Source organism: Alexandromys fortis, unplaced genomic scaffold (genome assembly GCF_014885135.2).
Source record: "Alexandromys fortis isolate MF-2015 unplaced genomic scaffold, M_Fortis_MF-2015_v1.1 scaffold_61, whole genome shotgun sequence".
NCBI classification, from domain to species: Eukaryota; Metazoa; Chordata; class Mammalia; order Rodentia; family Cricetidae; genus Alexandromys; species Alexandromys fortis.
In genome coordinates, this window is record NW_026067962.1 from 7,950,356 (window position 1) to 7,975,874 (window position 25,519).

Sequence of the window (25,519 nt, forward strand, 5' to 3'; positions counted from 1 at the left end):
ACGACTGGTTCCTGCCGGTGGTGGTCTCTGTGGTTTTGGAGCCTGTCTTGGAACTAGCTCTTGTGGACCAGGTTGGCCTCGAACTCACAGAGATCCACCTGCCTCTGCCTCCCGAGTGCTGGGATTAAAGGCGTATGCCACCACCACCTGGCTGGCCTCGAACTCACAGAGATCCGCCTGCCTCTCTGGATATTATGGGCCTGAAGGCCGAGTGTATCTCGGACTCAGCACTGGGGCTCGAGTCACGAACTAAGAAAACGACACCCAGGAGCGTGCTGTGTTAGCTAGCAGGCTACACGCTTGAGTCGGGGGCAAAATAACCCAACGTTGGATGCCAAAATGTAACGGCGTAAGCAAATGCAGACAGATTGTCAAAATATAGACAGCTTTAATGGAGGAATAGACTTATAGAACCACCGTTCCCGCTGAGACCAGGAAAGCAGAAGTGAGCGCTGGGAGCATGCTCGCCAAATTTATAGGCAAACTTTAGCCTGAGGCAAACACGCCCCCTAAGGGGTGGGACTTATCCCTACACACTGTCTAATGATGTCCACACCCTTACCCCCTAAGGTGTGACTACACTGCTAATGATGTCCACACTTTACCCCCTAAGGTGTGAATACACTGTCTAACGATGTCCACACCCTTACCCCCAACTATGAATATACTGACTAATGATGTCCACACTTTTACCCCCCAAGGTGTGACTACACTAATGATGTCCATTCCTTAACCCCCTAAGGTGTGAATACACTGTCTCAAATGGTAAAGGGAACTTTCCAGATGTGATCACTTTAAAATAAAAATCTTGAAAGAAAGAAATTCTCTTTCATTACCCAGATGTACCCAATGTAGTCACAGAGTCCTTAATCAAAGGAAGACAACTTGGTCAAGAGAGGGAGAGGAATTGTGACATGGAGGCAGATGTCAGGATGATAAAGTTATTCAGACAAATAACATGATAGCACTTAGAAGCTGAAAAAGGAAAAGACAGCTTCCCCTTAGCGTCCGAAGAAGCAGCGCAGCCCTGCCAACCCATCGATTTAACTTGGGAAATAACAGTCATGGAACATCTGACACACAAGATAACACAAAATCACAAAATAACAAATTTGTTTTGTTTTAGAAGGAACTAAAATTTTAGTGATCCTATTACAGCAACACTAGGAAGCAGAAGGACTTGTCTAGTAAGTCTTACAACTACTCATATCGGAGGAGGGGAAACAGATTGATACCTTAGGCCAGCTACTAAATAAACTCCAGGCAAACGAGGAATTAAAACATAGAAACTGATTTAAAACTAAACGGTTGTGGAGAGAGGAAGTGGAGAGTGATTGCTAGGAATATCAAAGATGGGGTAGAGTAATGGTATGCTCTTAGATAGGCTATTTCACTCTAAATCCAGAGTGAAAGCCTGTGCTTTACATACGTCACACAAGTGCTTTACACGGTGTGGCTGTTTGACAAGAATGGTCCCCATAAGCTCATACATTTGAATGCTTGGTCATTAGGGAACAGTGGTGTCCCTTGACAGGGATTAGGAGACATGGCCCGGAGTGGACTTTGAGTTTCTAATGCTCAAGTCAGGCCTGGTGTCTTTCTCTGCCTGTTGCCTGGAATCCAAATATAAGACTCTCAGCTGCTCTCCAGTTCCATGTCTGCTGTATGTCACCAAGCTTCCCATCATGATAATGGGCTAAACCTCTGAACTGTAAGCCAACCCCAGTTACATGCTTTCCCTTATAAGAGTTATGGTCATGGTGTCTCCTCACACAGCAACAGAACATTGACTAAGATACATGTGAGTAAAATCTCAGTAAATCTTCAAAAGAATTTACTGTCCAAAGTCAAAGCACAGATACCAAAATTATAGGAAAACTTTGCTACTGTTCTCAAAGAACTAAAATATCTAATTGTTGATGAATTCCCACTCATATATAATATAAAAACCTGGAAATGGAAAAGAAGTAAAACCCAAAGGCAATATTCGTGAAGACCTACACAACAGCCCTCAACTTGAAAAAGCCGCTCAAGCCGTTCTGAGTAGGAACTCAAACTGGAATAACATTTTCCCCTATCTGTGGTTCTTTGGAATGACTTTAGAGAAACAGTCACTTACGATCGCTAGAGAAAATTGTGTCTCTACAAGCATAGAACAAATGAGCGCACAGTGCACAGTGTACTGACCACAGCCTTCCCTTTGATCTTTAAAACTGGAAACTCAAACGGGATCGACTCAGTAGGGATGGACTGAATGAACTACAATGCGTCCATTGTAAAAATACCCAGGTAGGTTCGTCACCTGAACCAAAACAGATGCAAAACATAGCATGTGTACTATGACAGGTTTGGTAAGAGACAGGAAGTCACACTACATGAATATTTGCTAAATGTTTCCAAACTCAAAGAATTGAAAAGTAATCAATATTTCTTATGGGGAATTTCCTGGCTAGAGGGGACAGACTAGGCATTAAAATTAGATTTTTTTCTGAATATATCTTGCTCATTTTTAACTTTTGAACTCAGTGAATGTTTTACATCATCAAAAATATTAGGCAAAGAAATAAGGCCTAAATAAACCAAGCCTAAGTATAAATATAATGAATGAACCTAACTATGTCAAACGGGTGACTACAAAGAATTACTTTAAGTCACTGCTCAGGTAGAAGCCTCACCCCAGCCCCTGGCATCCATATACCTAAAGAGTCTAGAATATTTGAATGTGGGTTCTGCCCCAAGACCCCTCCCATGGAGTTGCTTCAGTCCTGACTCTGCCCTTGAGAAAGCCTGCCTTCTATGGCTCCACCCTCAGAGGGCGTTAAAAGCCCCCACCCTGTCCCTTCCTGGTCTCCTCAAGTTCCCCTGGGGCCACCCAGGAATGCATTACTCAGAATAAACCTGTATTTATTAATTCGGTTTGGTTTACTTATTACATCAGCAGTGACAGATTCCCATGAACCAGGATTTAATACTTAAGATTTTGGACTCAACCCAAGTTGAGTTTTCCAGCTACCAGGTGGCTGTGAAAAACCACTCTGTCTTCTCCACCAAGAGACAGACTGGCTAAGCGAGTTACCCTATTTCAAGCCATGGCTCTAAAGGGGTCCAGAAACCCTTCCTCCTTCCAGCCTACCTGCCAAGATACTGCAGTGCCTGGCAGCAGGCCTCTTCTGGGATAGAGACAGTCTCTATCTTTTGGGGTCCTTGTATGGGAGACATCTTGCACAGGGGTAGCCCAAACCTTCTACTGGAGGACACTCTGTCTTAGTCTCTGCATCTCCGGCTAACTGCTTGTAAATAGATATTTCTGCGTCCGAGTTCACTCCTCAAACACCCTATAAAATTCATCCAAACTGGGGCTGAGCTACCCTGGTCAGGTTTCTGAGCACTGCATCCCTGTCCTCTCTGCTCCTGCTGTGCCTAGCCTTTCTCTCTGCTCCTGGTTTTTGCCTGCGGGCAATCTCCTTGCTTCTCTGTCCGTCTGTATTTCATGCTTCTGTCAGATTGCTCTTCCAGTTTTCCCGACTTGTCCTTCTCTTGGATGCTCATTCTATCTTTGCCCATGCTTCCTAGCCATGCTGGGATTCATGCCCAGCACCTGGCTGTTCACCCCCTCCCCCAGCATCCTAGGAGACCACAGCTTAAGCTGCAACCAGCTCTGTCCTCTACATGGCTCCTGCCCCTTCCAACTCCGTTTCCCTCTGCAGCACCTTCTCCATTCTCCAGGTAGAGGGCTGCCTGAACCTGTTAAGAGCTGCCTTGATGCCAAAACCAGCCTTTCATTCCTATGGTTTCTTTCTTCCTCCGGGATTTTTTATGTTGGTCAGCAGTCAGTTTCCTTGGAAAAGTTTTGTTTGTCTGTTGGAATGTATGTGTAAATAATACGGCCGCAGTATGCTTGTTTTATGCCTCTGTGTGTCTGTGTGTACTTGTTTTAAAGAATCTGTAAAACTTGTAACTCCAGATTACAACAGCTCTGGAAAAATACAAACACATGAGTAGCTACCATTTTGGGTGAGGTCAAAACAAAAACCTCAGTACCATCTTAACTAAGGGTACAGACACGCGCTGACCCCACTAAGGAGACATTCCTCTCCAATATACTTTAGCTTATAATATATTTCTATATGATAATTCCTGCCCTACCCTAAAACCAAGGGTTTTTAAAAGATAAGGTTTAAAACAATACTTACGGACTGAGATATTGAAGTTGTACATTTATGTACAGGAATAAATGTTGCTGACAGCCAGATTTTGAAATTTAAGAGTAAATTTGATATTGATTTAAAACATTAAATTGTTTACAATGTTTAAACTTGACTCTGCCTTCTCCAGATTAGGATTATCCTCTAGGTCTCAGGACCAGAGCCAAAACCTATGGACTAAAATATCCTTCTAGTCTTCTTGCCTCTACTAATATTGGTAAGCTGAAACTGACTGGGCAAACTGTACGTCCAAATTTAACTTACGTCTAATTTAGATAGACCTGACAGGTAACGGTTCCCTGTTTCTCAAGCACCTTTACAGATCTGAGAGTATGGCATTTAACAACAACAACAACAACAAAAAGCTTCTTATGCTAGAGAGACAAGCCAGCTCCTGCAGCATCCTGTAGCTCCTGCAAGAAGGTGGATGGTCAAAGAACTTCCTCCCGGAAGCTTACTTTGGATGTGGCAAAGCCACCCACAAAGCAAAAAGCTACATTTCACCTCATCAGCTGCCTGGACCCTGCCTGGAATGGAAGACAGGACACTGGGGGATCAACTGTCTCATCCTGCCAAGACGGGTAGACCGATTCCTACCCCCGCAGGAAAATCTGTCAGGCCTCCGGGCTCAACAGCTAAAGACAAGTACTGCTTCCAAGACTGGCGTTCACCAAAGATCACAGAGAGATTTGGGACTGTCTGGGTAGCTGGACAAGCTGTCTCACTTCTGCTCATTTGCTTATCCTGCTCAGATCTGTCTGATGGCATTTGACTAGGGTTCTAGAAGCTCATTACCTCATTAGGTAAGTTTCCTGTTAAAAGTACAGACAGGTGTGCCTCTGTCACAGGCTCCACAATCCAGGATTAACAGGTCTCAGATATGACTTCAGAGGTTCAAAAATTTAAATTTCTTTTGATTGTCTTCTAAAAATATTCATGCCTTTAACCCATAGCCTTTTGCTGTGACACCAAAATGTCAATCTGTTCCAGCTATCTTACAAATACCTGCAGGTTTCTGGAGAGGTTCTGCTGCTCTATCAGGAAATCTAGTCTGGTGAAAACTACCAATTTCCAGGGCCTATTTTCACCCCTCCCATTTTTGAGCATATTTTGCAGGTTCACTCCTGCCTGGGCCAAGCCCAACTTACAGAGGGCCTAAAAGTGCCAGCACCTGCACCAGGTCCTGGGACTTCACCATTGGTACCACCTCCAGGCTCAAGTGGGCACCTACCCAGCAACTACTGAAATCTGGTTTTAAAGGACATACATATCTGCTCTCATGTCTTGCTCATTCACCCTGCCCCTCCAGGGCACTTGTCTGGTCCTTTCAAAAAGACTGAGATTAAAAAAAAAAAAAAAACAGGGGTAAGAAAGTCAAAAGAAGAAATGAGAAACAGGCATATTAACCAAGTTTTATGTACACATCTAGAAACACCCAAATTCATTCATACTAGGAGACTCAAAATTAGTTTCTCTCTATAAGGTTAAAAACTATCCTGTACCCGGGAGGTGGTGACACATGCCTTTAGTTCTAACACTTGGGAGGTAGAGGCAGGCAGATCTCTGTGAGTTCAAAGCCAGCCTGGTTTGTAAAGCAAGTTCCAGGACATTCAGAGACACAGAGAGAAACCTTGTCTCGAAAAACTAAGAGCTATCCTGTGAGAAGAACAAATAAAGAATTTTAGAAGAAAGGGTCTTTTGAATTGTGTCTAAGATATTATTAGTGTTTCTGATTTTTACTCTTGAAAATAGGCATTAAGCTAGACATAGTATAACCCTGCCAGAAGTCCTGGGTACTTGAGACTTGAAGGTAGGAGGATTGCTTATGCCTAGGAGATGGAGATCAGTGATACTCCGTCTCTTAAACAACAGTAAGAGGGGTTGGAGAGATGGCTCATTCCCTCAAGACTAGACTCTTGGAACCCTGACAAGGGTCAATGAAGGAATGAAGAAAGGGCAGATACAGAAGAAATGGCAAAAACATGGGTACAGAAAATCTGGGGTCAGGAGCCGTGCGCATGCGCTGGTGGATTGGCACCAACCACCACCATAACCCAGAACCTCAGTGTTTGTATTACGTACAGCACAGGGGTGAGATTCGCCAGTCTCAGTAGGATGTCTCTGTTTGTAGCTCTCTCAGACTGTGAACTCACTGAGGAGGAGGTTGCTGGTGTTTGTGCACACTGGTCTCTCACTTGTACTCAGACCGCAGCAGAAAACTTTGCCACCCCTCTGAACTTAACCCAGAGAAGTCTTTGCCACTCCTTGACAAGACCACGCTGGTGCCAGCAATACACATTCGGGACTTTACACACTCTAGTCTTCCTTGGCTTCCAATAACTCAGCAGGTGAGAGCGCATATGCTCTTGCAGAGGACCCAAGTTCAGTCCTCAGCACCATATCAGACAGCTCATAACCTCAGCACTAGGGCATCTAACGCCCTCTTCTGGCCTCTGCAGGCATAGAGTCTGTTCTTTCCTTTCACTGTGTTGGTCCTGGGGCTCAAACTCAGGCCGTTAGGCTTGGCCGCAAGCATCTGTACCAACCAAGCCACCCTGCAGACTTAAGTATGTATAATCCAGCACACCCCTAAGGGTTGATAGTAGGCAAAGACAAGAGACTTCCGGAAACACAGGGGCCATCTAGCCTGGCTTACACAGCTTTGAAGAAACGCTGGCTCAATCAGTGTGGAAAGGCAAGAGTAAGCACCCATGGTCACTCTGACAAGGGCTGTCCTCTAGCCTCCATAGGTGTTCTGTGGCACATGCAAGCCTCACATGAACACACACACACACACACACACACACACACTAAAGTAAACCTCTTTTTAAAAAGAAGTGAGGTCGGGAAGCCAAGGAACCAGATTAGTTAGTACACTGAGCTACAGGAGGGTTGCTGAGGTCTTAGACCAGGTGAGGAGAATTGCTGGTGGTGAGAATGCTTCAGATGAAAGCATGAATCGACATTTTAGGTGTGGTTGCTGCCAAGTTGCTGATGATGACGTGTGTTGGGGAGAAAGAATAGTGAGCTCACGTTCTCCCTCTTTGCTGGCTTCTCTGGTTCTCATTCATTCAGCCAACAAATACTTTCGTGTTGTCCCAACCCCTCCTATGGGCTGAGTCCCTTAGATAACTCTCGCTATAGCTATTCGTTGCTACTATCCTCCTGTGGGCCTCTTCCCTTTAGAGCACACAGTTGAAACTGTGTGTGTTGTTTGATGAATGTCGTTCTTCGCCATTGTTCTAAAAGCACTATACGCTGCGAAGGTTTGAGTATGAACTGTCCTCGCTCAAACCCATGCTGGCCCATGCTGGACTTAGTAACTCAATCAGCAGAGCTGGGGAGAGGGGCCGAGGGGAGGTGGCAGTGTTCCAGGAACAAGGGGAAGCCTGTGCAAGTGCCAGTTAGAGAACAATGAGACGCAAAAAGCCTGGTGTGGGCGTGAGGAGAGTAGCATAAGGCAAGCAAGCTGAAGGGCCGACTCCTTTATAAAACGGGAAGTCACTGGTGCAACGAGAAGCAGTGGCAAGGGGATACCATTTCATTTTACTTCTTGGAGTATGGTTGGGAAAACAGCTTGAGGGATGCAGGTAAGCCCATCGGTCATCATGGGAAGAACAGTGTCTTGCAGTCCACTGGAGCTGCTGGATGCAGGATCAGGTCCTCCCACAGGTGGACAACAGGAGGACTGGCCTGGTACCTCATCTGCATCTCTCTGCTTTTCTTAAAGCTTTTGACTTTGCTAATTACGAAAAGAAATTTCATTCACACTGGAAGTGCTGGAGATTATCACCTCACCTAAGAATTCAAACTGAAAGTTCTTAACAGTGGCTGGGCATGGTGGAGCATGCCTTAATCCCAGCACTCAGCAGAGGAGGCAGGCAGATATCTGCAAGTCTGAGGCCAGTGTGGTTGACATGTTAGGCTTCAGACCAGACAGGGTTTCATAATGAGACCTTGTATTAAAAATGCATTAATAATGAGAAACATTGAAATTGTGCTTCTTGCTATGCTGAACTCTGAGGTACACGGTCTAACCTACTGAATGGACTTGTCAAACATATTTAGCCTTAATCTCGTCTACTTAAGGTATTACATAAAAGATGAAGGTATTATGTGGTGATAACACAAATTATGTCAAGATGAAACAGTCAATAGATTCCATGTATGATATTAAAAACTTTTTTAGATGATTAATTTTGTTTTCTAGTGTTGGAAAAAAGAGACATCTATCTGTGTATCTATCTACATACACAAATCTTTATGCTATAAAAGTAAATTTAAAAATACAGAGATACAGTAGAATTAAATGATAATATGGCACTAGTTTTAATTATTCTACACATGGTACTAAGGCTGAGATGTTGACAAACTTTTCTCGTCATTCTAAATCATACACTTAGGTGATTGACTGCCCTGATATGTCTGGGACTCAAAGTCAGGGTTGAGGAATTCTCACGACCCAAGACTTAAAGTCCAGGAAAATCCTGGGCAAACAAGAATGGGCTGATCATCTCACACGTAACAAGGAATTTAGGAGTAGAGAGCACCACCGATGTCTGCAGTTGATTTCCAAGTTGTTTGGCAACACAAATTCACATACACCAACGAAACCATCAGAGTGAAATGGCAGCGACTATTAAGTTTAGGAAGCAGATGTATCATGCATGAAGAGTCACGATACTGCCGCCATTTATGCGTTCGAAAATTTCTGTAATAAAATGTTAGAGAAAATAAGCTTCTATGATAAAAAAAAATGATGAAGAAATAAAACCATACAAGATGCTGTTAAAAACCGGAACAGCTGTTGGGCATTACATTATAGCATAAAACTTGACATATTAGGAAGTATGGCAATGAAAAGTATCAGGAAGTGGCGAAAACTGTAATAGCCTTATAGAAGAGTGATTTGAAAACAAACAAGAAAACAAATGTTTAAAGTTTTAAAAAATGCAAGAAATGGTAACTACAGGTGGCACTTGCGTAATTATAAGTAAATAAACCCTCATAGCAGCCGAGTAGCAATTATAATGCAAACACGTTGGAGGAGGAAGAGGACAAGGGAACACATGTGTGGCAGGGACAGACACGGGGAAAGGCACAAAACCCTCGTCTTTCTCACGGGCTGTCAGGAGGTCAAGAGGTCAAGAGGTGAACATCATGCACAGGACTGTTCCCTGAGAGCTTGAATTTGTGTCTCTTGGAGGAAGAGCCGACGGAGGAGATGGAGGGCTACTCTTTATCATTTCCATCTTTGAGAACTAGTTGATCTTAAAACAATGCCCACTATGTTTTATTACTAAATGAAGGAGAAATAAAGTGTTGAGAATGACAGCGCCCTGGAAAAATAATACAAGCCATAAAATCAGAGATGTGCAACTCTAAAGAGGGGATATAAGCACTTTTCAAGTCTATGACATAAATACAGTTTATAGAAAGAAATAAGAAAGTTAATTCTTTTTGAAATTTAGACTAAGGAAACTTAAAAATAATATGTACATGGCATGCAGCAAAGCCTGGGAGGTCTACAGTGGTGCTAAAGAAACGTATCCAGTTGCTGGAAGTAAGGGCAGGAACAAAGAAATACATAAGGAATAAGCTACATTATTTTTTACAAAGTATGATCTAGGAACGCCGTACTCTGCTTCTTCTTCTTCTGTGAACAGATTAAAACAATATGATGCAGCTATTAAAAAAAAAAAGGAAAGTCTTAAACAGCTGGGACACAGGGGAGGGATGCCTAACATAGAACATCCACCCCGAGAAAGAGCAGGTCCTGCAGGGACACTCCCAAGAAGGGAGATGCTGTGGAATTAATGGATGCGGGAGACAATCTCTGACCGTGGGACCTCCCAACCATGCTTGCAACATTAATAAAAATGCCTGTGGAAGAATCTATTTATGGTTATAATTAGGATGCTTGGGTGGTTATGAACAATGGGCCGGTGACTGATAGCGGCTTGATTAACTCCAGGGCAATGTGTAGTGGGGTGTCGCAAGGGTCTCTGTTGGGTCTGGTCTAGTTTAATGTCCTTAATGGTCTGGAAAGGGGAGTGAATAGAATTTATAGATGTTACTCAATTTTCCACTGAGTTCAAGGCCCTAAGTTAAACATTTCCTGGCATGGTATGGGTGACACCCAATCTGGCATAGAAAAGGATGGATTACAGTCTCTAGTCCTTCACTCTTGAATGCTTGCCTTGTGGATTAGAATTAATATTCATTGCACCTGGCCCATTTTTGCAAACCCCGGGTTCCTCTGAAACATTTTTCCTTTGGTTCCTTTTGCTATATTTCTATTGAAAGAGCCTGTGAAATGGCTCTCTTGTCCTGGATTCAGTTATTATTATTCTCTCAGGATCTGGATTTATGCCCAGATATATGTATATGTATATATATATCACCAAATTTTTACACATTTAATTCACTTTGGACCACCCATTTCTGTGAGTTGGATATGTTTATCCTTGATTAAAATGTTCATATGACTCTTTCACACCTGATATTTTAAAATACAGCCCCTGTCAATCATGCCCTCGCTTCTGCCATCCTCCCTCTTTCCAAGGCATCGTCTACTTCATTAGTCACGTAGCGAACTTCATTATCCTCTGTGAGCTCGCGTTCCTTTCCCGGTGCTTCCTCCCTTCCCTAAGAATGCCTGCTAGCTTGTTTCTACTGTTCGTGTAGTAATAATAATCCCCGTTGAAGTGCTGCAGAGTCATTATAATAAGGTATTAAAGAGCCTAGGGAAGCAAAGTTAAGTCTGGCATGGGGAAATCAAGAAGTAGCTCAGGGTTTCATTTCGGCCGGAATTCCTACCACAATCAACTCTGTTCACAGTCGATGAACACAGAAGGGAACATGGTGAGTAGTCTCGGTCATCACCCATTCTTTGTTTTCTTCGCTGAGGACTCCGGGGAAGTGGTGTAAGGACTGGGACCGAGCGTGTACATTGGTCATTTTCTCTACCAGTGACAACGAGCAGTGCTTTGCAAAAATCCTGATGCAGACTTTTAGAAAACCAAAATTAGAAATTAAAATAAAATGAGGAGCTGAGCATGTGTATATAACTGCCCCCCACTTCAAATCCTTTAAAAAACATAAATGGGTTATAATAATGAATCTTTATCATCACAAGAAGACAAGTTTTAAAATATGTTACCAGCAGATCAAAAATTACAGGCCAGCAGGATACAGTGGTGCACACATTTAATCCCAGCATTCGGGAGGCAGAGGCAGGTGGATCTCTGTGAGTCTGGGGCCAGCCTCATCTACAGAGCGAGTTCCAGGACAGCTAGAGCTACATAATTAGACCCTATCTAAAAAGAAACTTACAGTCCAAGAGAGGTGGCCCACACCTGTGAGACTCAAGCACTCAGGAGTCAGGAGGATCAGGAGTTCAAGGTCACCCTTGAGTACATAGAAAGATGAGGCCAACCTGTGCTACATGAGACCCTATTTCAATTTTCTCTCTTAGAAAACTAGAAACAGACAAGCATTTCAATTTTAAAATGCATAAAAGCATTACCTAAAAGAAAAAAAGGCTTATAAATATAGATTAAAAGTCCTACGTTAGACATAAAAGGCAATACATATTAATATGGATACAAAGTGGTTTCTATCATAGTAACAAAATGTGTAGGACATATCTATGAAAGGCACAAACATTTAACAACAAAACCTTATGCTACCTAGTAAAATTATTATTTTTTGTTTATTGTCTAGAACGCTCATTCTCAGATAATCTAAAAATACACACACAAACATGAGGGGGGGGGCAATATTTTGAAACACTACTTACAATGTTGATAAACTGACCAAAGCTACATATCCACCCTCAGATGAACGCTGAATGGGTCTCACATTTTGCTTTACTGCAAAAGATGTCAGGGAACAGCTTCCTAAGACTCAAGGGGAGTCATGGCTAGGATATATTATTAACTGACCAGTGCAATGACAGTGCTTGGCTAAATAAGGACAGTGTTGTCATGCTATGGTGAGAAAAAGATCAACTCAATAGTTTTATCGTGCAGATACCTTGATGTGAAGATCAAGGCTTGGAAGGATACACGCAATGGCGTCAGCCCGTCTCTAGCCTGGAATTCCGGGTGCCTGTGAGGACTGCGCATGTCCCCTTTTGTTCTTCCGCGCTACTGTTTTAAAACAAAGGACACACTGGCAACTTATGTAGAAACCTTGACAATGAAATAGTTGAAGAAGCGTCCTTCTCTAAATTGGCTATATTTCCTCTGAGGGGTTATTTTTAATTAAACCCCTGACATAGGTACAGAAATAGACACACCCTACCTTTTAAATTGACTAATACCCAAGTGAGTAAAACTGAGAAAGGGAGTTATTACGTTTTCTATGTCATTATTGAAAATTAAAATGAAAACCAAGAGGGTTCCTTCAGTCATGCATGTTCTTACTAATGAAATGCATCAGAAAACTGACTAGGGAGCATCCTGCAAAGGGTCATGGGCTCTGGGAAGTAGGAGGGAGACACAGAAGAGAAGGAAACAGACTTATTCAAGAAGACATCATAACTTAGTTATGTTCTCAAAATGGATTTAGTTTTCATATTGATTTAAAAACAATCTCTCGGTTAAGGTGTGGTGGTATATACCTTTAATCCCCGTACTCAGGAAGCAGAGGCAGGCAGATCTCTGAGTTCCAAACCAGCCTAGTCTACAGGGTGAGTTCCAAGACATCAAGGGCTACACAGAGAAACCTTGTCTTGAAAATAAATTAAAAACCCCAAAACATCAAAAATTAAAAATATTACAAATTACTGGCTTTTGGGACCCTACTTCTCATAGTGGGTAGCCTTGCCCAGCCTTGATATTTGGGGAGAAGCTTAATCTTACTGCAACTTTGATATGCCACATTTTGTTGATACTCATGGGACACCTGCCCGTTCCTAAACAGAAACAGAGAAGGAGTGGATTGGGGACTGGGAACAGAGGTGGGGTAGGGGTTATGGACTGGGCTAGAAGAGAGAGGGGAAACTGTGGCTGAGATGTAAAGTCAATAAATTTGTTTTTTAGAAAAGCTATCTCTTGAGGCTGGAGAGAAGGCACCACAGGTAAGAGCACTGGCTGCTCTTCCAGAGAACCCAAGTTCAATTCCCAGCATCAACATGGTAGTTCAGAACCATCTATCACTCTAATCCTATGGTATCGGACACCCTTTGCTGGCTTCCATGGGCACAGGGCACATGTGTGATGCACAGAAAGACATCAGGCAAAACATTCACACACATAAAAGTAATAATTTAAATAGAAAAACAAATAATAATGACCTGTCCCTTCAGTGCAACTCCACTCAAGGGGGACTCGAAGCCAATTTCCAAATCCATAAGTGTGACCACAATTCAACACATTCATAAGAAATACGTATTTCACATGACACATGGCAGACGTATCTGATCAAACATATATGAGACTCGAAATCAACTCATATTTACATTTTGGGGACCAGCTGTGTGCATCCCTAGACTAGGTATTTTGATGTGTACATTCTATTGGTTCCTCAAAGCAGCACAGAAATAGTCCAGCATTGACTGCTTTAGGACCTGAAGTCAACACAAAACCAGGCAAAGGCAACATAGAATTCACATCCATGTCCTAGAGCAGTGTCCCTGAGAAGGTGAACGAGTTGAACGCCATCTTCACTAGAAATTTGATTTTGTTTCTTTTTTACAAGGCTCGGTCATCCTCAAACTGGAACTGCTGTACAGAGTTAACGTTGCTCTAGGGATGTTCAGGCACAGTGACCATAGCGGACATCCGGCATACAAGAGTGACTTTAGAATCAAATGTTACTGGGCGCACAGCTAAAAGATGGAGTAGTAATGTCTATATTCTCAGGTTCAGATTATCCCGTATTTATGTATTTCTGTTATATTCTAAAGTCAGATTCTAAATACATCCATAATATATACGAACCAAGTATGAAGTCTGTCTGAAGCTAACATTATTTTGGCGTCAGTTGCAATCCTGGACGACTTTTTCCTCTGCTCCTTCTGTTCTTCTGAACTCAGGGGTTTTTGATGCCTTTGTGTTGGATCTGGAAACAAAGCACAATTGTAACAAAATTGCCATGGGGCTAACAAAGAGCACTGTGCCTGTGACTAATATAACCACACACCTGCTACCACCATCTGTCTGCGGAGAGGGCTGAGGCGACCCTCTTCCACAAGCAAGCAGATCTCCCAATTGAAAGCTGATTTGCAAAGGAGCGCCCGCTTGACAGCCTTTATCCCCAGTGCTCCAATCTCCAGCTTGTCATCTGAAAGTCAATTTCGATCAGTTCAACAGAGAGAAGGAAGAAAATACTCTGCTCGCTCCTAACTTACCTGGAATCAGGGAAGGAGCCAAGTAGATGGATGTAAGACGTCCACATGGTGCAGATGATGGAGCCGATTCCCTGACCTTGGCGGGTGATATTGGTCAACGGTAAGGTTGGGAAATGACTGCTACTTGATTCATTCACTGCCCATCTCCTCAAATAGGAGAGATTTGTTACAGGCAGGGATCCCAACTATGTTACTCATAGGTATTTGCACAGAATCTATGTAGTAGAGAGAAGAAAGAAAGCAGGAGATCTGAAGGAAATGGAAAAGAAGGACAGAAACCTATATCTCAGTTTTTATGTAGCAGTGATATTATTATACTTCCATACTCTTATACTTTTATGCAATCAAAAATTGGCAAACACTGCAAGAGGATGGAGTTCCCTGCTTAAAGATTTTAGTTTCAAGAAAAATTTTAGCTCTAAAGTCACTTGCCATTTTCATGGGGGGAGATTATAATTTTTCCTTCCATTCTTGCAAGCAAAGGTGTAAGTGGGCAAGCCTTTCCTTGAGCCCCACGCTGCAGCCCCAGACAGCGGCTCAGGGTATCTCCACATGACTGAAAAGTTAGACAAGCTGCCCACATAGCCAAGGAGGGGATGTGGCGAGGGTGTTTGCGTCAACTGCAGAAGTCTGCTATGCAAATGGAGGCCCGCATTTGCATAAACCGTGGCACAATCCACCATGCAAATAAATATACATATTTATACCAATTACAGGATTTCCACTGGGCCACCAGGGGAAGAGCTCTCCTTGGGCGATGGCAAAAAAGGTGGGCGCAAGTGTTTTGATTTGAAGCAGTCATAGCTGGGGTACGGCCCTCCAGAACTAGAGCTGGGTGTAGCTGTCAATGTAGAGTTTCCTCGGGGCATCTATAGAGTGGCTGGCACAACGCTCATCCATCTGTCTCCCTGGCCCATAGTCTTTAATACAAGACAGCCATGCACCGAGGAGGGATCGATTTGAACTAAAATTCTCACTGTAGGACGGGAAATATAGTAAGGAATTGAAAACAGAGAGGAAACATGGTTGCGAATTGGATGGATAATAACTGTATGAACTTGTAGTTTATAAAGGTCTACTAAAAGGCTCGGAAATAGTGACACCATGGTGAGAATCAGCATACATTGCAAGCAGCTCCATTATTGCTGCCCCATAAGGAGAGAAGCCAAAAACCTCGGGAGAGATGACCAATTCCATTTCTGAAACAGGGAAAACACAAAGCAAAGCTTGGAAGAGTTTGTGCTAGGCACTCGGGAACAAAGGGCAGCTGGCCAGGAAGGAAGAAGGAGCCATCAGCAGGCGTTGCAGCACGTCACACATCAGAAAGAATATTAACTGTGGAACACCCTGTCTTTGCATGGCTCCAGGGACAGATGTGGACAGGGGCAGCGAAGGAATAAAGAAAAGACAAACACCCAGACACACAGAGAAGTTAGCATTGGATGTGTGAACTGGGCTCGCAGATGGAGAAACCACAGCACCAGGGAGCTCGGCGTGTTTAGTACATACAGTTGAACAGGGAGGTAGGGTTATTCCATACAGCCGAATCAAGGAGACCTGTTTAGCTGATCTCAGTAGGAGCAGTTTCTATAGGGGGCAATCTTCAGGCAGTGAGTACCCAGGGGAGAAGGCTATGGTGGACATTTTCGGCACACTATAGCAACGTCTGCACGTGGACCAGGAGGTGGCTTTGCTGCCCCTCTGAGCCTCACCCTGGGGAAGGGGCTTTGTAATTTTCCCATGGGCCTGAAGTTTCTTGGTCCTTGACACAGCTGTGCCTCTGTCACTCAGAATCACTCCCCCACGACTTCCCTCTCTCCCCACAGGGGAGTGCATCTATCTTAACTTGTTCATTACATTTATTCATTTGTTTGTGTGAGCTTGTGCACAAGGGCTACAGCAAGGCACAGGTTCGGCCATCAGAAGATAACTGGTGGGCATTGCTTCTCTCTTTCCATCATGTGGCCCCTGGGGATCGACCTCAGATTGTCAGCCTTGGCAGCCAGCGTCTTTTCCTTCTCTGAGGCATCTCGTCTCACTGGTACCCAATTCAAAATATAATGTTGAGCTTTCCCGTCTTTATAAGGTGTAGGAGGTGAGGAAGAGTGCCATCCTACAGTAGAGCAACTATTCTGCATTATATAAAACCAGAATTTTCTCCCTTCTGTCCTTCTCCTCTTCATTATTTCCTATGGGAAATAAAAGTTACCTGTACTTACCCTACATGTGAAGGCCTGAAATATGTCTTCACTAAGGATGTTAGAATCACTTTGCTTCACATACATGTATTGTGGTAAGAACTGAACATCAGTTCTTTGCAGTCTTCAGAGCTATAATACATTCTTATTGCCACAGCTGCCGTGTTGCACACTGGCCATCCAAAACTGACTCATTTTGCACAACTGAAATTTTGTTTTCCTTGATCAACATCTACCATTTCCCCGGTTTTCAGACCTCACCAGCCTCCATCCTCTCTGCTGCCACGAGTCTCCCTATTGGAGGGCCCGTATATGATGTGTCTTCAGCATTTGTCTTTCTGACCTCAACTCTCAACTGAATCCCATCACCGCACAGACAGGGTGGCGAAGGCAAGCGGCAGGAAAGCGGGTCGGTCTGCCCGCAACTTGCTCGGTTGGCGTCTGCAGCTCTGGTGGGTTTGCTGCCCTCCGTCTTGCTCCTTTGCACTTGTCCTAAGGGGGAACTTCTCTTGCAGGGCTCAGTCTTAGCATGACTACTCATCCCAGAGCCCGGGCTGCTGTCCCCAGGGGTGCTCAGGAGAAGCAAGTCTTCATCCCCTTCGTTCCTCTTATTATCACATTCTCCTGCTGCTGCTGCAGCCCCGGTTTGCTCCACGTTGTTTCCGAGTGACAAGTGAGTGTCGACCTTCTTCCCTTTATGAGATTGTTGTAGCCTCTGAAGATCAAGAAGAGCTACCGCATCCTTGTGAAACTGACGTTAATGCCTTCAAACCTATGAAAACCTCTCAGACAAGTGAATCAAGAGGATAGATCCCCGTAAGCAGACTTCTCTGTCCCTTAGATTGAGGATTTCATGGCAGCCACATTTAAAACCTTGTATAATATTAATACTAATCAGTGTTTATTACAATTCAGACATGTTCACAACTGTTGCAGCAGCCGAGTGCCTGTACGTTAGATGGATTTCCGTCATCAGACACCCATTAGCCGCGCTGCTTCCCATTTTCATAATGAAGTACAGTTGCGGAGGGTGTTCACGAAGTGACTCTGTTTGATTTATACGTGACCTTGACCGGGAATACTCTGTGTGTGAAAATGCGAGCAGTCACCACCTCCTCCACTTCAGTTGCTGCCCTGCAGCTGTCTGTCCGCATTTCCAGCCCACGGAGATGCCACAAACACCAAGTTAGATTCCTTTGGCCTATATCAGACATGGTGTGGACAAAATGTTCACTCACGCTTAACCTGCCCAACTTGTAGCCGCTAAGCAGACCCTGAGATGGCGTAGTAAAGACTTAAGGATCTTTTACCATTAAATAAAAAAGACTCCACCCATGAACCCGTTCTTCAGTACACTTGAACCAAACAGAATCTTGCAGCTTTACCGGCTTCGTAATGACCTGAGATGTTCTATGACAGCCGGGTCAGGGTGGTGGAAGAAATATAAAGATCAACCCGGTTTTACTTAGCTGAAAGCAAACTGCTAGTGGAACCAAGGGCTTCTGTCATCCTCTGAAGTATGGCCAGAGGAAACAACGTGGTTGGCAGAGTGTCCTCTGCCTCCATGGTATTCCTTTCAGGGAAATTTTGTTTGAAAACTTTTTTTTCCCTCTTGCCAAAATGTGTATAAGATTGGCCAACATCTATCCCCCTAAGCGCTATTCTTCGGGGCTGGTGAAGAATCAAGAGCAACACCTGGCATTCCCAGCACAGCCCAAGCTCTCTGTGGAGTTATAGCACCTGCTTTTTGAATTTTAGGCACCGCATCCAGCCAACAATTTTTTTGGACTTCAGTGTTTTATAATTCAAAGTTGAGTCACGATGGCTTTTCCATGACCGCACAGAGTATGCTTGGAGCAGTACTTTGTTTTCCAGGGCGACTCTTCGGGTGGCAGAGCCTCTGTGTAACACCGAAGGGACGCGTTTGTATGAGAAGGTGGAGTCCCGCTGGGCCCTGCAGCTGCAGGACCATCTGGATGCTGATGTGCCAAGCGCCTCCATCGACTTCACTGTCGTGGGGGAGCCTTCATGAAAGGCGGCAGAGAAATGGCTCTGGAATTAAGTAAAGAACATGAAAGGAGGCAATTCGCAGTCGAAACAATGCAATTTCCAGGAAATGAGATGTAAGAGAATATATAATATGGAAGGAGAGCAGTGCGCGTCCATCAGTCAGCAAGAGGCCCGGTAAGATTAGATTCACTGAAGGGAACATGAAATATCTTCTCCAAGGGAAGAATGAAGCTTTAGGGCTCATGGAGAGACAACCTAAAGTAATATGCTAATAAAATAAGAAAAAGAAAGTTATAGACAGTCTGCGAGAAATTTCCCAGAGTTTCCTAGTGTTGACGTACCATGCACCGCTCATTCCACCTGCACAGTTCCCGCGGAAGATGCGGCTACGGATGCCCAAGGCTGTTGGTGAACATTCTTTCCCCCTCCCTGTTCCTTCACCTCAAATCTCTACTCCAGAAGCTCTCTACCTCTCGGCTGTACTTTCATCCTCAGTCATATCTTAGGTTCTGGCCTTTCCCCAAATTTCTCCAGCAAAGTGCAAGCTGCCTTGTCCTGTCCCTGAGCTCTTACGACCCCAGCCTGCCTCAATCAAACGCTCGAATCCACAGCAGCAACCAGAGCAGTGGCTGCAAGTTGTTAGCTGCTTCCCACGGCAACGCTCTGCTCAGTGACCTCAGAGACCAGAGATTTTCCCAGCGTGAACAGGCGCCCCAAGACTCTTTCTGAGGTGTATATGTGTACAGGGTTCTTCTTGGGGGGGGGGGTATAGTATTCAATTTGGGAAAGAATTACTTTCAATAAGAGAAGAATTATATGGATTCCCCAAGACTAACACTTCAGTATCCTGAGGAGTATGATCACATTTTTCTCCTGGTGCCGCTATTTTCCTCTATTACAAGTTGTTTTATTCCTACAAAAGGGGAAAAAAAAGGAAGAGGAACGGTTATGGGAGAAGAAATGGCAAAGAGAAAATTTTATTGATTGAGATGGGGTAATTTTCCTCTAAAGGCATCATAGCCACATAGAATGCATACTGTAAAACTCAAGCAGGATGAAAGGTCCATCCGAACATACATTGCTTTTGTGTTTGCATTCACTTGTGTGTACGTGAATGAACATGCATGTCCATGCGTGTGGATACAGAAGTCAGTGTCTGGCGCCCTCCTCAATTGTTCTGCACCTTTTTTCATTTGTTACTTGAGACAGTTTCTTAATGGAATATGGAGCTTAAAGGTACCTAACCTGGCTGGCCAGAATTCTGCAAAGGATCCCTCTAACTCACCTCCCCATGCTGGGGCCTGTTGAAATATGAGCGGCGGGGCTGCGTCCCCAACACCCCGGCCGCTTGGCTAGCTTATGCCCGAAATAACAACACACAAACTGTATTCATTTAACTGCTTGACCCATTTCTATCTAGCCTCTTCTAGGCTAACTCTCGCACCTGGACTAGCCCATTTCTAGTAATGTGTGTAAGCACCCCAAGGTGCGCTCACCGGGAAGATTCTAACCTACGTCCATACTGGGGAGCTTCATGCCTCTGCCTCAGAGCGCAGAGCTATCGTGTCTATCCAGCAGAGCTGAGCATGGCATCTCTCCAGGAGCAGAGCAGAGTCTGACCTCACTTCCTCTTCCACCCAGAATTCTATTCTGTTTTCTCCTCCCATCTATGTTCTAAGCTATGAGGCCAAGCAGTTGGTTTATTGCTCAACCAATGAAATCAACAGATTGATATAACACTCCCACATCAGGGGCTGTCACACTGCTGTGCCTGGTTTGTATGGGTGCTGGGTGTTGAGCTCAGGTCTGCTTGCTTGAATGGCAAACAAATTACCAAATGAGCTTTCACCCCAGCCCCCAAAACTCATTTTTCTTTTTTGTTTTGTTCAAAAATGACATTTTTCTTTTCATGAAATATTTTTTTAATTTATCCTCTTATACAGTACATCCTGACTATAGTTTCTCCTCCCTCCACTCTCTTCCCCCTCAATCTCCTTTCTTCCCCATATCTGCTTCTCCTCTGTTTATTTCCCCTTAGAGAAGAGCAGGCCTCCCAGGGATATCAACTGAGCATGCATTACAAGATACAATCAGACTAGGTACAAACCCTCATAGCAAGGCTGGATGAGGCAACCCAATAGGTGGAAAAGGGCCCCAAGAGCAGGCAAAAGAATCAGATACACCCCTCTCTCCCACTGTTAGGAGTCCAGCAAAGCCCCTAAGCTACACAGCCATGAAGTATATGCAGAGAACCCAACACAGATCAATGCAGGCTCTGTGATTGTTATTTTGTTCTCTGTGAGCTCCTACAAGCCCTGTTTAGTTGGTTCTGTGGGCTGGTTTTCCTGATGTCCTCAATCCCTATGACTTCTACAGTTCTTCCTCCCCCACTTCTGTGGACTAACATTTGACAGTGGCTTTCTGCACCTGTTCCATCAGCTGCTGAGGAAGCCTCTCCAGTGATGAATGGGCCAGGCACTGGTCTATGAGTCTAACAGAATATCATTAGGAATCATTTTATTGACTTTTTTTTTTTTTTGCCATTTTTGTTTGTCTCTATTCTAGGCCTCTGAGCCATCCAGCTTCCAGGTCCTGGTCATCTGGGCAGTGTTGGCATGGGCTCCCTCCTGTGGCATGGGCCTCAAGTTAGTCCAGTCATTGGTTGGACCACTCCCATATGTTCTACACCATCATTACCCCTAACGCAACCTGTAGGTAGGACAAATTGGAGGTCAAAAAGTTTGTGGCAGGGCTGGTGTCCCACTTCCACTACCGGAAACCTTGCCTGGTTACAGAAGATGGCGTCTGGATCCTTCATCACTGGGACTCCTCACTAGGGTCATCCTCGTAGAGTCCAGGGAGTTTGCACTGCACTAGGTTTCTACTCTGCCCCCCAAATGTCCCCAGTTCCAGTTGCCTCTCCCCATACTTTCTCCCTTCATTGCTCCCATCCCTCCTTTTCCCTTTCCCATCCCCATAACCCAGTCCATGCATCTCCTTTTCAGCCCTCCTTGTTACTTAGCTCTTTGGGTCTGTGAGCTGTAGAATGACCATCCTTGACTTAACAGCTAAAGTCCAACATATGAGTGAGTATATACCGTGTTTGTTTTTCTGAATCTGAGTTGCCTCACTCAGATTTTTTCTAGTTCTATCCATTTGCCTGCAAATTTCATGATGTTATTTTTAAAAATTGCTGAGTAATACTCCATTGTGTAAATATACCCCATTTTTTTAAATCTACTCTTTAGCTAAGAAAGAGCTAGGTTGTTTCCAGCTTCTGGCTAATATGAATAAAACTGCTGTGAACATGGTTGAGCAAATATCCTTGTGGTGAGATGGAGCATCAGCATTTTCTTAGTCATATACCATCAAGTAAAACATGTGTATATGGTTGAGCATCCTTTGGGTAAATGGTCATATACCACAAGCATACTTGGTCAACTATGTTCATAGCAACATTATTCATAATAGCCAGAACCTGGAAACAACCTAAATGTCCCTCAACTGAAGAATGGATAAAGAAAATGTAGTCAATTCGGACAATGGAGCACTACTCAGTCAGAAAAAAAAATAATGACACCTTGAAAGTTGCAGGCAATACAATTCACAAACCCAGAGAACCTAGACAACAATGAGGATCCTAAGAGAGACATACATGTATCTAATCTATAAGGGAAGTAGAAAAAGACAAATATCTCCTAAGTAAACTGGGAGCATGGGGATCATGAAAGAGGGTAGAAAGAGAGGGGAGAGGAAGGGAGGAGAGTGGAGAAAAATATATAGCTCAATAAAAACCATTTTAAAAAAGAGAAAGTTACCGGCAAATGGATGGGACTAGAAAGGAAATCACCCTGAGTGAGGTAACCCAGACCCAGAAAGACAAGCATGTCATGTGCTCACTCATAAGTGAATACTAGATGTAACATAAAGGATAATCAGACTACAATCCATAGCACCAGAGAGGCTAGGTAACAAGGAGAGATGCATGGATTTCCCTGGGAAGGGGAAATAGAAGAGATCTCCCAGGTAAACTGAAGGTGGAGGAATAGATGTACGAGGAACATGAAGAACCGGGTTGAGTGGGTTGGGAGTGGGATGGATGAGGAGAATAATGAAAGAGATACATTGATAGAGGGCCATTTTCCTGTAATCAGATTGTTGACTATCCTTATTATCACCAGAGAGCCTTCATCCAGTAACTGACGGAAGCAGATATAGAGATACAGATCCAAGCACTGGGCCGAGCTCTGGGAGTCCTGTTGAAGAGAGAAAAGAAAGAATGTATGAGCCAAGGGTATCAAGTCATGGCAGAGGAACCCACAGAGACAGCAGACCTGAGCTCGTGGGAGCTCACAAACTCTGGACCGGCAGCTAGGGAACCTGCATGGAACTGACCAAGGCCCTCTGCATCTGTGTGATAATTGTGTAGCTTGGTCTGTTTGTGGGGCTCCTGGGGAAGGGAATGGGAGGAGAGGATGGATGGGAAACTGTGGTTGGTATCTAAAATAAATGGAAAAACTTAATAGAAGAAAAAGAAAAAAGCATGGAATGAAAACACCATACAGTGAGACAGGTCAAATCATAGTTGACTCTAGCTGCATAGAAATCTGGGGAAATTTAAATACTGCCAACCTCAACATCCTTACTTTTAAAAATATAGATAATAATCCCCATGTAACATGGATTTTGAAGGTCTACACAAGAAAAGCTATGTGACAATCCCTTACACTAAGGCTGACCCAAATAGGTACTCAATGACTATCTCCTCTCTTTTTGTCATCATTATGGTTAAAAAATGAAGACACCAATGTTCTTTAATTTATTGCTCTTATGAGGATAACACTTACTATCTGAGCCTACATGACCTCTGTGTGTTCCCAGAGCAACAAGTGTCTTGAATAGTCAACACTGTCCCCTTCAGTCACGTGTCTGAATGATACGCACTTGAACTGTATCAGCCAAAAATGAGTAAATCTCAAAACCACATCTAGAATTTACCTCAGCAGTCAGCTGGAAACAAACAAGAGCAGTAGTAGACAGAGGGCTAGAGTCTGCAGATGGGAGGGAGATTTGGTCTACCTCACGTGGTGCTGAGCTCGCAGCTCGCAGCTCGCAGCCAGCAGCCCGCAGCCCGCAGCCCTCTTACTGCTCTCGAAGACTCTGTGTTGGAGAGGGCAAGCAGTTGGTGTTTGGAGAGGTTCCCCTTGGTTTTCACCCACACAGCAGGTGTCGAGTCCCACTTCCTGTCTCTGGGGAACCCTGTGCAGTGGACTCGCGCATCTGTCTGATCTCTTGGTCGCGCCTGACAATTAAGACTTTGGAGCCTGGCAGGATTTGTCCAGAGGAGCGGGGTCCTGCCAGCCTCTCGGCAATGAACAGCTGCCGAGGAGCGTCTCACCCTGAGTGACATCATCCTGGAAGTGGAGAACCAGCCTCCGCAGCCGTTTGTACAGTCATTTGTATGATTGAATTTCCCATTTTGAGGGAGGCAAATGACAATTTTATCTAAAAACAATTTAGCTTTCTTCCTTTGGGGAGGAGAATTCTGCTGTGCCAGCAGAATGCAACAGATTATGGAGAAAGAAAAAGGGTCCGGATAAAAGGAAGTAAGCAAGAAAAGGATGAGGACTTGCATCTGCCTGCTTTTGTGTGCCATGAGCACAGAACAATTCTTCTGCTTGGCTATTGGTGCTTTAAGACGACTCGACCCAGTGTTTATAGCAAAGAAGGATGGGTACGGCCAAATGTCCAACCTGTATTCATCACATGGTCGAATTGCTGGACATTTGAACAGATTTGAAAGCAGGGCCGCAGGGGGCTGTGTGAGTCCGCTGGGTGAGACTCCCCCATGTCCTGCTGGCACCAGCAGCCGTATGCATGGTGGGCTAGTATCCACTACACAGGACCACATCTGTAGTCAGTATAAGCAGCAGCCGACACAGTTCTTAATCTGTTGTCCTGGCAGGTCTGTGCCCTATTCAGCTGTGACATTCAGTGCACAAAGGCATCAGGATGGGAAAGGCTGTTTTACAGAACTCCGTGTGAAGTCCCGAAGGATGGCGCTCTTGGGAGAGAGCTGTAAATATGACCACCAGAGCGAACATTATTTGCTATTCCAAAGTTGCCTCCATCTGCTCTGTTTCCTTTAAATTTCCCCCCCCCCCAAATTTCTCCTAAAAAGAAAGATGCATCCCCTTCTGGCTTTCTGAGGCCGTATTTTATGAGTCCGCACCATTAGCAGGCACAGAGAGTCAGCCCTCCACCTGGAAGAATGCTAGGTACCACTCTGACTTCATCTTCTCACAGCCTGTTTTGCTTCCTTTTAGCGCTGAACATTCTAAATCAACCAAGATTGATGTATGCGGGACTCCAACACTTCAAGTCATTCTTAAGGATGTGTTTTGAATCCAAGAAAACTGTAATGTGCTTCCCTATACCCTAGCGAGAAGAAATAGAGGAACAAGATCCAAGCGTGTACTGGAATTGAGTTTTTACCAAGTGCTTTCCGTGGACCTATGTAGGTTGGAGGGAAGAGCAGATATTCTCGTTAAAGCTGCTCTCTAAATTCCAGGGTGTTCCTTTCAGTGTGTTGTGATCCCAGCAACTGTGTCCTTTGAAGGACACTTGCTGTTTAAATTGATGTATTGGGGGCTAGAGAGATGGCTCTGTGGCTACTCTTATGGATTCAGCTCCCAGCACACCCACGGCAGCACACACTGCAATTCCAGTGCCAGGAGAATCCACCACCC